We start from the raw sequence: 13,136 nt of genomic DNA, 5'->3' as shown, positions 1-13,136 counted from the left end.
TGTTAGTCATTTCATGGATCTTCACTTTTTTCTGGATTCATTATATAACCACACTATGGGTTTTTCCTGCCCACTGCACAAACAAAATTGACTCACTGAGACTAAGGCACTGCAGTAAAGAGTTTAATTGATGCAAGGGTGGCCACGCCACATGGAAGATGGAGTTATTATTCAAATCACTCTTCCCAAAGTCTCATAGGTTAGGGGTTTCTCAAAGTTAGTTTGGTGGTCAGGAGGCTAGGGTAGGGGATATGCTGATTGGTTGAGTTAGAGATGAAATGATAGGGAATCATTGCTGTCCTCTTGTGCAAAAGTCAGTTCCTGGGAGGGGGCCACAGGACTGGTTGGTAGGTCCAAGTGAGGTCGTTTGATTGTCAGAAATGCAAAAACCTGAAAAGATATCTCTAAAGGCCAATCTTAGCTTCTACAGTAGTGATGTTATATGCAAGAGTAGTTGGTGAAGTTGCAAATCTTATGACCTCTGGAACAATGGCTGGTAATTATTTAGAATTCAAGCCCCTTGCATCCTTGTCACTTGGTGGCCTTTCATTAGTTTCAGAACAACAGTTAAGTTTTGGAGAAGGGCTATTTTCATTTAACCTGTAAACAAAATTTCTCCCCAAATTAGCTTGCCTATGCCTATAAAGAGCAAAGATAGCCAACCTGTGGTGCTAGAAGCAATATGGAGTCAGTTATGTCAGATTTCTCTACTGTCATAATTTTACAAAGCTGGTTTCAGTTACTGCAACTTTACTAGTTTATATTGGTGATGTCATAATTCACTGATTTTTTTATAATCCTTTTATTTATATTTTGGTGAATGTACATTTGAGGAGATAGCCACCTCTTTGGCCTTTGCAGGTATTCTTTAATGGTGATAGACCTTTAGTATTTAGTCTAGCATAGGATTCTAGATGTGCCAGCTGGTAAATTCTCAGTCAGACCTTAGTGTTGGATTCTCAAGTTGGGCTGGGTTGCTTTATCTGCTCTGAGGTTGAATGGTACTGAATGCTGTGCTTTGTAGTTAGGTGAGACTACTAGCTGGGCTCTGCAATCTTCTCTGATCAGGTCATTTTCCTTGGCTGGCTAGTACTGCTGTTTGTAATCCATAGTTGGGCCGGGCTGTGGGATGGGCTTTGAGTCTACATGAGGACTCTGGGGTTGCTGCTTGGCCACACAGAGTGAGTAGGGTCACAGGCTGTGCTCCACAGATATATATGGACTTGGACTTGCCTCCAGAACTAGGAGAGGCTTAAACAGAGTACTGAGGTTTGATGCAGTTATCACCCAGCAGCTGGGAAATGGGGGCAGGGGGACAGATTCTATAATATTTCCAAGAGTACTCACTAACCTGCAGTTGCCTCTTGACTTGGAAAAGACTTAACAAGACCACTAAGACTTAGTTGGATCATCTCTCCACTGCTTGGGAAGGTTTGGACAGGGGTAGATGCTGGAAAAGAGAGAAAAAGACCAGAAGTTGCCCTTTGACCTGGGGAAGACTTAGCAAGATTAGCCAGGTTGCATAAGGAAGCTGGCTAGGAATTCAAGCTTGTTAGATCTATGGACCTTGTTTCTTCCAACGTGATGCTGTTGGCTGTTTTCTCTGGTGTGGTGCCTCCATTGGCTGGAATGCAGAGCAGCCATCAAAATCTGCATGCTGGTCATCGTGAGACCCACCCTTGCTTTTGTTTCCAGGTGGTCTATCCCTGGCAGTACTCTCAATGTTTTACATGGCTTTTACAAAGGGTCACTTTGCAGGAGGCTCACTTTGACTGATCCCGTGGATAAGACACAGTTCTTTCTGTAGAAACTGTGAGACCACACACCAGTTAGAATGGTGATCATTAAAAAGTCAGGAAACAACAGATGCTGGAGAGGATGTGGAGAAATAGGAATGCTTTTACACTGTTGGTGGGAGTGTAAATTAGTTCAACCACTGTGGACGACAGTGTGGCAATTCTTCATGTATCTAGAACAAGAAATACCATTCGACCCAGCAATCCCATTACTGGGTATATATCCAAAGGATTATAAATCATGCTACTATAAAGACACATGCACACGTATGTTTATTACAGCACTATTCACAATAGCAAAGACTTGGAACCAACCCAAATGTCCATCAATAATAGACTGGATAAAGAAAATGTGGCACATAAACACCATGGAATACTATGCAGCCATTAAAAAGGATGAGTTCGTGTCCTTTGCAGGGACATGGATGAAGCTGGAAACCATCATTCTCAACAAAATATTCCAAGGACAGAAAACCAAACACTGCATATTCTCACTCGTAAGTGTGAGTTGAACAATGAGAACACATGGACACAGGGAGGGGAACATCACATACCGGGGCCTGTTTGGGGGTGAGGGGCTTGGGGAGGGATAGCATTAGGAGAAATACCTAATGTAAATGATGAGTTGATGGGTGCAGCAAACCAACATGGCACATGTATACCTATGTAACAAACCTGCATGTTGTGCACATGTACCGTAGAACTTAAAATATAATAATAATAATAATAAAACTGTGAATCCAGAGAAATTCTCTGTATGTAGTGCTGTGTCATCCTTGGGGAGTAGTGGCGCAGCCAAAAAGAACCATTTCTTTTGCCATTTGATTGTGGCTTTCTTGGTTCTGCAGTCTAAGGGGATGTCTCAGCCTTATACCTGAGTTCTGGGATATTCATGGTGGTATTCTTGCCTGTGGATAGTTGCTAGATGGATTTCTGTTGGGGGCATGAAGCCAGATAATTTCTGTTTCACCATTTGCTGATATCACTTCTCCATTCCTTTATTTTCGAAAATACAGATCATTAAAAAATTTTGACTCACCTCCTTTCCTTACCTACCATTGAGTTTATACCTTGTATACATTCCCCTACTTTAAAAAAAGACTATCATTCCCAAAATGTTCGCCACATTTAAAAAAACACATTGCTTCTATATAAAGTCTAGCTGGTCATATCTTACTGTCATTTTGCAGAAATAATTGCAAATATTTATTGTTATGTATCAGGTGTTTGATATCTAATGTACTGAATAAAGAAATAATTGCAGAAAATATGAGCCATTTACTTACATACTTATATCTTTGCAAAGTTATAAATTCACTTAGAGTTTTCAAATGTTATAACTCAACAAAGTGAACCACCAGTCTCTATATTGTTATTATGACATTGTTGATATTGCTCTTTGTATTCATCACCTTGGGCTACCATAACAAAATTCCAAAGACTGAGGGCTTAACCGATAGTTCTGGAGGCTGGAAGTCCAAGATCAGGGTACCTGCATGGTGAGTTTCTGGTGAGGGCTCTCTTTGTTGCGGGTAGATGGCTATCTTCATGTGGTGGGAAGAGAAAGGGAGCAAGTTCTGTGGTGTCTCTTCTCATAAAGACAAACTCTCATGATCTCATCTAAACCTAATTATCTCCCAAAAGCCTCATCTCCAAACACCATTGCATTGGAGGTTAGGGCTTCAACATGTGAATTTTGGAGGAGCAAAATTCAGTCCATAGCACTTTTCCTTAAAAAACACTAGATTTTAGTGAAAACTTTTCTACATAGATCTTAGCTCATGAAAAATTTATTTACTCTGAGTACTGAATGATATACTTATTTCAGAAGAATTTCAGCTGAAGTGCTTCTAGTTGCTGGGTGCTTTGTTTATTTTAAGATAGAGCTTTGGATAGGAAAGAAGCCTGAGGCTGAGAAAGAATACTGCTCAGAGACGGGTGAACTGCCAAAACCTTGTGAAGTTGTACTCCTTCTTGCTATCAAAGACCTAAAGTGCTTCTGAATATTCCTGGAAGAAGATTTTGACATGCACTTTTAGGAAGGACAAAGTAAAATAAAACTACTTATTTTATCACTAATATTTATAAATTGTTTCAATCATTTGAAAGCTGATTTGTACCATAATGATTCTGTTTCATTTATCAATTTGGAAAAGGTGAACTATTTTCAAACATGTACTGAATATTTACCATTGCTACTATTTGGATTGATCACATTGAGTGTTTAATGTGCCAGAGTATATGATGGTATGATGGAAAATAGTTTGAGAAGAAACAGAGAATAAATTTTTATTCTCCTGATTGAAAATTTTCAACAAAACCAATGATTCAATTCTTAGCTTCTCTAAATAGTAGTTTTGATTAACTTCATTCTCAAAGAAAAATGAGGTGAAACGTGTGTGTGTGTATGTGTGTGTATGTGTGTCTGTTTGTGTGTCTATGTCTGAATATATGAGAGAGAGAATTTGTCAGTAAAATTGCTTGAGGATCATGAAAAATAAAAAAGGAGATATTTGAGAAAATAATCTCACTGCAAATGCTTTGATGCTGTGTCTCGTCTCCATGTCTGTTAAAATGTGAGTTCCATGTAGAATTTGCACAAATCCAAGGAAAACTCCCAGTATGCTCAATCCTCTAACCCAGGATGTTGAGTATATTTATAGAATTCTACAACAGAATCTGGTAGGCTGCAGGAAGCCAATTTTCAAAATGTCTGCATAACACCAATTAATGTTAACAAGAATTATATTTTAATATGAAGAGAAACAGCCTCCTTAACTTTCACTTTTCATTTTTTTTCTCTAATAAGTTATTGCTGACCACAATGTTCATTAGTGGCACAATAAAAAGGAGCTACTGGTAAATAATAACAAGCCTTTGTAGTTATACAGTGCCTTTGATCAGAGCAGCTCAGAGTTTTTGTGGCTCATTAATCTTTGAAATACCTCCCGTGAAATATAACAGTGTCAAGAATTACTACCTTTATTTTTAAACCGAGAAACTGAGGTGTTTGCAAGAAACTCTCCCAAGGTCGCTCAATGATCTGATGTCAGAATCAGAAATGATGTAAAAACCGGAGATAATTAGGGGAAAGATGAACAGTGCTCAGTATAAACCAGTAGCTTCTCAGAAATTTCAGGAAAACTATGATCAGAAACAATGCTGCTTTAAAAAACATTTTCATTTATTTTTTATTTTTAATTATTTCTTCTGTTTAGTAATGAAGAGCTGTTTACAACTTCTCATTAGAATCAATATTGGGACATTTCCTTAAGAACTTCTTTTTTTTGTATCTTTTATGTGAAGAAATAGTGTACATTTCCTATGAAATAATTTAATTACCAATAGAAGAAAAGGCAAAAGTAATTATATGTATATATATAAGCATGTATCTATATGGCTCTATACCTATCTCTCTATCTATTTATCTATATCTCCACATCTATATGTGTTTAGTCAGTTAAACATAAATCTGCCCAGTCATCCATTGATTTTGGAGAACATTGTAAAAGAGATATTGTACTCTACTTCACTGCAATTTCCATATGAATATAGGTTAAGAGCATCGACCCCACAATATTGTTATTATTATTTTTTCAAAAGCCAGCTCAGCTCCAGTCAGAAATGACAGTCAGAAGATAGCAAAGTACATGCTTTTCCAAACAAGTATCTAAGGAAATAATTCATTGTGAGGTTTATTAGAAAAATAAAAATTTATTTTTTAAATGATTATTTTTCATTACCCCTTTACTCTGTTATGGTTACTTAAGTTTTCAAAGGTTAATGCCTACAGACCCCTGTGGAGTGACAGAGTCTGTAAGGGCAGAGATTACATTGTTTGCTCATGCACACACACACACACACACACACACACACATACATACATACATACATACATACACACACACACACACAGAATGAGAGAGAGAGAGAGGACTTTGTACTTTGTGTCTTTGTCCCCATTCCCCATATCCTAGTATATAAGTAACAGTTTTGTATGTAGTAGGTCTTCAAGATTGCCCATTGATCTCTTTGTTATTTGGCGGAGGATTTTCGTTTCTCATACTGTTTTGTTTTTATGGTATATCATGGCTCTCCTATTATTATCTCTGGTGTTCCTCAGATGAAGTCCAGTGCCACTTCTAGTTAAATGTCATCCATCAACCTCTCTCAGAATAACTGAGGTGCTAATTAAAATGCATGTTCCTGAGTATAAACACATATTTACTGTCTCATAATCTCAGTAGTGATAGGAACCCTCTAAGATATTCTTTTTTTTATTATACTTTAAGTTCTAGGGTACATGTGTACAACATGCAGGTTTGTTACATATGTATACCTGTGCCATGTTGGTGTGCTGCACCCATTAACTCGTCATTTATATTAGGTATATCTCCTAATGCTATGCCACCCCAGGACAGGCCCCGGTGTGTGATGTTCCACTTCCTGTGTACTACTGTTCTCATTGTTCAATTCCCACCTGTGAGTGAGAACATGCGGTGTTTGTTTTTTTTGTCCTTGCGACAGTTTGCTGAGAATGACGGTTTCCAGCTTCATCCATGTCCCTACAAAGGACATGAATTCATCCTTTTTTATGGCTGCATAGTATTCCATGGTGTATATGTGCCACATTTTCTTAATTCAGTCTATCATTGATGGACATTTGGGTTGATACCAAGTCTTTGCTATTGTGAATAGTGCCACAATAAGCATACACGTGCATGTGTGTTTATGGCAGCATGATTTATAATCCTTTGGGTATATACCCAGTAATGGGATGGCTGGGTCAAATTTTCTAATTCTAGATCCTTGAGGAATCGCCACGCTGGCTTCCACAGTGGTTGAACTAGTTTACAGTCCCACCAACAGTGTGAAAGTGTTCCTATTTCTCCACATCCTTTCCAGCATCTGTTGCTTCCTGACTTTTTAATGATCGCCATTCTAACTGGTGTCAGATGGTATCTCATTGTGGTTTTGATTTGCATTTCTCTGATGGCCAGCGATGATGAGCATTTTTTCATGTGTCTTTTGGCTGCATAAATGTCTTCTTTTGAGAAGTGTCTGTTCATATCCTTCGCCCACTTTTTGATGGGGTTGTTTATTTTTTTCTTGTAAGTTTGTTTGCATTCTTTGTAGATTCTGGATATTAGCCCTTTGTCAGATGGGTAGATTGCAGAAATTGTCTCCCATTCTGTAGGTTGCCTGTTCACTCTGATGGTAGTTTCTTTTGCTGTGCAGAAGCTCTTTAGTTTAATTCGATCCCATTTGTCACTTTTGGCTTTTGTTGCCATTGCTTTTGGTGTTTTAGACATGAAGTCCTTGCCCATGCCTATGTCCTGAATGGTATTGCCTAGGTTTTCTTCTAGGGTTTTTATGGTTTTAGGTCTAAGATTTAAGTCTTTAATCCATCTTGAATTAATTTTTGTATAAGGTGTAAGGAAGAGATCTAGTTGCAGCTTTCTACATATGGCTAGCTAGTTTTCTCAGCACCATTTATCAAATAGGGAATCCTTTCCCCATTTCTTGTTTTTGTCAGGTTTGTCAAAGATCAGATGGTTACAGATGTGTGGTATTATTTCTGAGGGCTCTGTTCTGTTCCATTGGTCTATATCTCTGTTTTGGTACCAGTACTATGCTGTTTTGGTTACTGTAGCCTTGTAGTATAGTTTGAAGTCAGGTAGTGTGATGCTTCCAGCTTTTTTCTTTCGGCTTAGGATTGTCTTGGCGATGCGGGCTCTTTTTTGGTTCCATATGAACTTTAAAGTAGTTTTTTCCCATTCTGTGAAGAAAGTCATTGATAGCTTGATGGGGATGGCATTGAATCTATAAATTGCTTTGGGCAGTATGGCCATTTTCACAATATTGATTCTTCCTATCCAAGAGCATGGAATGTTCTTCTATTTGTTTCCGTCCTCTTTTATTGCATTGAGCAGTCGTTTGTAGTTCTCCTTGAAGAGGTCCTTCACATCCCTTGTAAGTTGGATTCCTAGATATTTTATTCTCTTTGAAGCCGTTGTGAATGGGAGTTCACTCATAATTTGGCTCTCTGTTTGTTATTGGTGTATAAGAATGCTTGTGATTTTTGCACATTGATTTTGTATCCTGAGAGTTTGCCGAAGTTGCTTATCAGCTTAAGGAGATTTCAGGGTGAGACGATGGGGTTTTCTAAATATACAATCATGTCATCTGCAAACAGGGACAATTTGACTTCCTCTTTTCCTAATTGAATACTCTTTATTTCTTTCTCCTGCCTGATTGCCCTGGCCAGAACTTCCAACACTATTTTGAGTAGGAGTGGTGAGAGAGGGCATCCCTGTCTTGTGCCAGTTTTCAAAGGGAATGCTTCCAGTTTTTGCCCATTCAGTATGATATTGGTTGTGGGTTTGTCATAAATAGCTCTTATTATTTTGAGATATGTCCCATCAATACCTAATTTATTGAGAGTTTGTAGCATGAAGCGCTGTTGAATTTTGTTAAAGGCCTTTTCTGCATCTACTGAGATATTCTTATACATATTAAAGACCTCTTCCTGTCTTATAATAATAGTTAATACTTCTGTAGCACTTACTATGTGCCAGGCATTGTTTTAAGTGCTTTATGTTTGGCAATGTATTTAATTCTCAGAAAGATTTGAGATATTATACAAAAAGTGCTATCCTGCCAAGAACACGAATTCCTAAACTCAATATGTATTTAGAATGTACTAATTGTAAATGAGATGACAATATAAGATCTACAATACATGAGGCAGGAGTTTAGATTTAATTGACAGGAAATTGCAAACATAATATAGAGAAGCCCTGATTATCCTTACCACATATTGATTTATTTTTTAAAAATTATCACCGGAGTGGTTATTTCATCAAGATCTTTTTCTATGGTTGGCTAAATTTATTCAGTCTATCCTTAGGACTCCTATGGAGTGGAATATATTTATGAAAGTTTTGGAATTTATTGTCATTCTTCTTTTGTAAGTTTTCTTTAATAGGTTCTTAACATTGGCCCACCAATAATTATCTCAAGAAAACCAATAACAATTTTCTTCAAGGACTTTTTTTGAATAATTAGGGAAACTCTTGAATATGAAAAGGGATTATAAAATATAGAAAACAAATTAATGCTGCCACAGTAATCAAGACAGTGTGGTATTGGTGATAGAATACACAAACTGATCAGTGAAACAGAATAGGGAGCCCCAAAATAGATCCACACGAATATAGTCAATTGACTTTTTTGACAAAGGAGCAGAGGCAATGCAGTGAAAGAAATGTATATGTATTTTAACAAATGGTGGTAAGACAACTGGACACCATCCACATGCAAAAAACAAAAAAAATGAATCTAGAGACAGACTTTGGGCTCATCTCCAAAATTAACTGAAGAATGCATTATAAACATAAATGTAAAACGCAAAACTATAACTCTTCTGGAAGATAACATGGGAGAAAATCTAGATGACCTTAAGTATGATGATGATTTTTGAGACACAACACCAAAGGCGCAGTCTGCGAAACAAATAACTGCTAAACTGGACTTCATTAAAACAAAATCTGCTCTGCAAAAGACTCAAGAGAATGAGAAGACAAGCCACAGACTGGGAGAAAATATTTGCACAAGATGTATCTGATGAAGGACTGTTATCCAAAACATAAAAAGAACTCTTAAAACTCAACAATAAGAAAACAAATAACCAGATGGGTATGTGAAAAGATGTTCAATATCATATATCATTAGGGAAACGCAAATTAAAATGACACTGAGATACCACCATACACCTATTAGAATGGTGAAAATCCAATATAACACTGACCATACCAAATGCTGGTGAGAATGAGAAGCAACAGGAATTGTCATTCATTGCTGGTAGGAATTCAAAATGGTACAGCTACTTTGGAAGATATGTTGGCAATTTCTTACAAATTAAACATACTCTTATGATAGAGCTATTATACTGCTTGGTATTTATTTAAATGAATTTAGCATTTATGTTTGTGGAAAAACTTCAGCATAGATGTTTATAGCAGCTTTATTCATAAATGCCAAAACTTGGAGGCAATCAAGATGCCCATTGATAGGTGAATGAACAAATAAACTGTGGTATAATATTAATGCATCAAGACAGTGGAATATTATTTAGCACTGAAAAAAATTTAATATAAAAAAACTACATAATTTATGATTCCAATTATATGACATTCCAGAAAAGGCAAAACGATGGAGACAGTAAAAAGATCAGCATTTGCCCGGGGTTGGGGGGAGGGAGGAATGAACAGGTGGAGCACAGACGATTTTTCAGTGCAGTGAAAGTACTTTGAATAATACTGTGTTGGGTATGGGTTATTATACATTTGTTCATATCCATAGAATGTACAGCCCCAAGAATGGACACTGTAATGTAGACTACGGACATTGAGTGATAATGATGTGTCAGTGTAGGTTCATTAACCTTAACAAATGTACCACTCTGGTGTAGAATGTTGATAGTGGAGAATTCTGAGGGGCGGGGATTGGTAGGGACTATATGGGAACTCCCTGTATTATCTGTTCAATTTTTCTATGAAACTAAAACTGCTCTAAAATATATAATAAAGTCTTTAAAAAACATAAGTATGGTTTTTGGTTTTACATTTAAGTCTTTAATCCACCTTGAGGTAATTTTTGTATAATGTATAAGGAAGGGGTCCAGTTTCAGTTTTCTGCATATGGTTAGCCAGTTTTCCCAGCACCATTTATTGAATAGGGAATCCTTTCCCCATTGCTTGTTTTTGTCAGGTTTGCCCAAGATCAGGACATAGGCATGGGCAAAGACTTCATGACTAAAACAGCAAAAGCAATTGCAACAAAAGCCAAAATTGACAAACATGATCTAATTCAACCAACTGAGCTTCTGCACAGCAAAAGAAACTAGCATCAGAGTAAACAGGCAACCGACAGAAAGGGAGAAAATTTTTGTAATCTATCCATCTGACAAAGGTCTAATATCCAGAATCTACAAAGAACTTAAACAAATTTACAAGAAAAAAAGAACAACCCCATCGAAAAGTGGATAAAGGATATGAACAGACCCTTCTGCAAAGAAGACATTTATGCAGCCAACAAACTTATGAAAAAAAGCTCATCATCACTGATCATTAGAGAAATGCAAATCAAAACCACAATGAGATACCATCTCATGCCAGTCAGAATGGTGATTATTAAAAAGTCAGGAAACAATAGATGCTAGTGAGGCTGTGGGGAAATAAGAATGTTTTTACACTGTTGGTGGGAGTGTAAATTAGCTCAATCATTGTGAAGACAGTGTGGTGATTCCTCAAGGATCTAGAACCAGAAATACTATTTGATACAGCAATCCCATTACTGGGTTTACACCCAAAGGATTATAAATCATTCTAGTATAAAAACATCTGCACACGAGTGTATACTGCAGCACTATTTACAATAGCAAAGACTTGGAACCAACCCACATGCCTATCAATGAGAGACTGGATAAAGAAAATGTGGCACATATATTCCATGGAATACTGTGCAGGCATAAAAAAAGAATGAGATCATATCCTTTACAGGGACATGGATGAAGCTGGAAGCCATCGTTCTCAGCAAACTAACACTGGAATAGAAAGCCAAGTAGCAGATATTCTCACTCATAAGTGGGAGTTGAAGAATGAGAACACATGAAGGCCGGAAGGGGAACAACACAACGGGGCCTGTGTGTGTGGGGGGGGGTGGGGTAGGGACAAGGGGAGAGAATGTGGGGATGTGGGGCTTATGCGGGGCTTAAAACTGAGATGATGTCACGCCTGTAATCTTAGCACTTTGGGAGGTCGAGGCAGGCGGATCACAAGGTCAGGAGATCAAGACCATCCTGGACAACATGGTGAAACCCCCATCTCTAGTAAAATACAAAAGCTAGCCAGGTGTGGTGGTGGCCACCTGTAATCCCAGCTGTTCGGGAGGCTGAGGCAGGAGAATCACTTGAACTTGGGAGGTGGAGATTGCAGTGAGCCGAGATCGCACCCCTGCACTCCAGCCTGGTGACAGAGTGAGACTCCGTCTCACAAACAAACCAACCAAACCTAGATGATGGGTTCATAGGTGCAGCAAACCACCATGGCACATGTATACCTATGTAACAAACCTACACATTCTGCACATGCATCCTGGAACTTAAAATAACATTTAAAAAATAAAAAAAACCCATAAGTACTAAATTTTGAGGTGTGATAACAATATTATGGCTTTGAAGAAAATGCCTCCTTTATAAGAGATGGATACTGAAATATTTCATGGTTAAATGTTAAAGTCTCTGATTTATTTGAAGCTTTTTCAGCTTTTTAATATCTATCTATAGCACAAATATGGTCAAGTTTAATTATTACATTTAGATAATGGGTATATAGTGATATCTTTATATAATTCTCTTGTATTTTTATATGTTTGATCTTGCTCACAATTAAAAGTAAACATAAACACTTTTGTTTTGATTACCATATATTAATTTATTTTGGAATGTCTGTTAGCTTAGACCATCTAATTCTCCAGGGCTCACTGTTGACAGAACATTAGAATTATCTGGGGATGAATTAAGTCCATTTCTGAGTGGGACAGAGAAGTGGGACCTGGGCATCAGTATTTTTTAGAAGCTCCAGTACACATCAAGAATTGAGAACCACTGCTCTAGTGCCTCTATTCCTGGTTTCTGGAAGTTTTTTTTAAAATGATGTAATGAGCGACTTTTTAAGGCACCTGCAGGCTCAAACACATAATTATCAGCCATTTTCTCAACATAGTGCAAACAGTGCTGTGAGAGTCTCTGCTTCTCAGACTCTGGGGAGTCATAAAAAATTCTCACTGACAAGATTATATATGACAGGTAGATAGATAAACCATAATATTTAATTTACTTGAGCTTAAATTTATTGAGTACCTATCATGTGCCAGACATTGGGACAGGAATTTTCATGTCACTTCATTACTTTTTTTTGCATAAAAACATGGGAGATGGATATAATGATCCTGCCATTTCAGATGAAGAAATTGAAGCTTAGAGGTTGTTATTGTCTCCCGATATTTCACCTGGAATCCCCAGGTGCCCCTTACCTCTTTCCTTGACTCCTCAGTTTCACGTATCCCATTTGTATTAGTCCATTTTCACGCTGCTGATAAAGACATACTGGAGAGTGGCCAATTTACAAAAGAAAGAGGTTTATTGGACTTATAGTTCCACATGGCTCGGGAGGTCTCACAATCATGGCAGAAGGCAAGGAGGAGCAAGTCACATCTTAGGTGAATAGCAGCAGGCAGAGAGCTTGTGCAGAGAAACTCTTGTTTTTTTTAAACCAT

This window comes from Hylobates moloch, unplaced genomic scaffold (genome assembly GCF_009828535.3).
Source record: "Hylobates moloch isolate HMO894 unplaced genomic scaffold, HMol_V3 SCAFFOLD_20, whole genome shotgun sequence".
In the NCBI taxonomy this organism is placed as follows: domain Eukaryota; kingdom Metazoa; phylum Chordata; class Mammalia; order Primates; family Hylobatidae; genus Hylobates; species Hylobates moloch.
The sequence above is the reverse complement of the archived record's forward strand: the minus strand, read 5'-3'. Positions refer to the sequence as shown.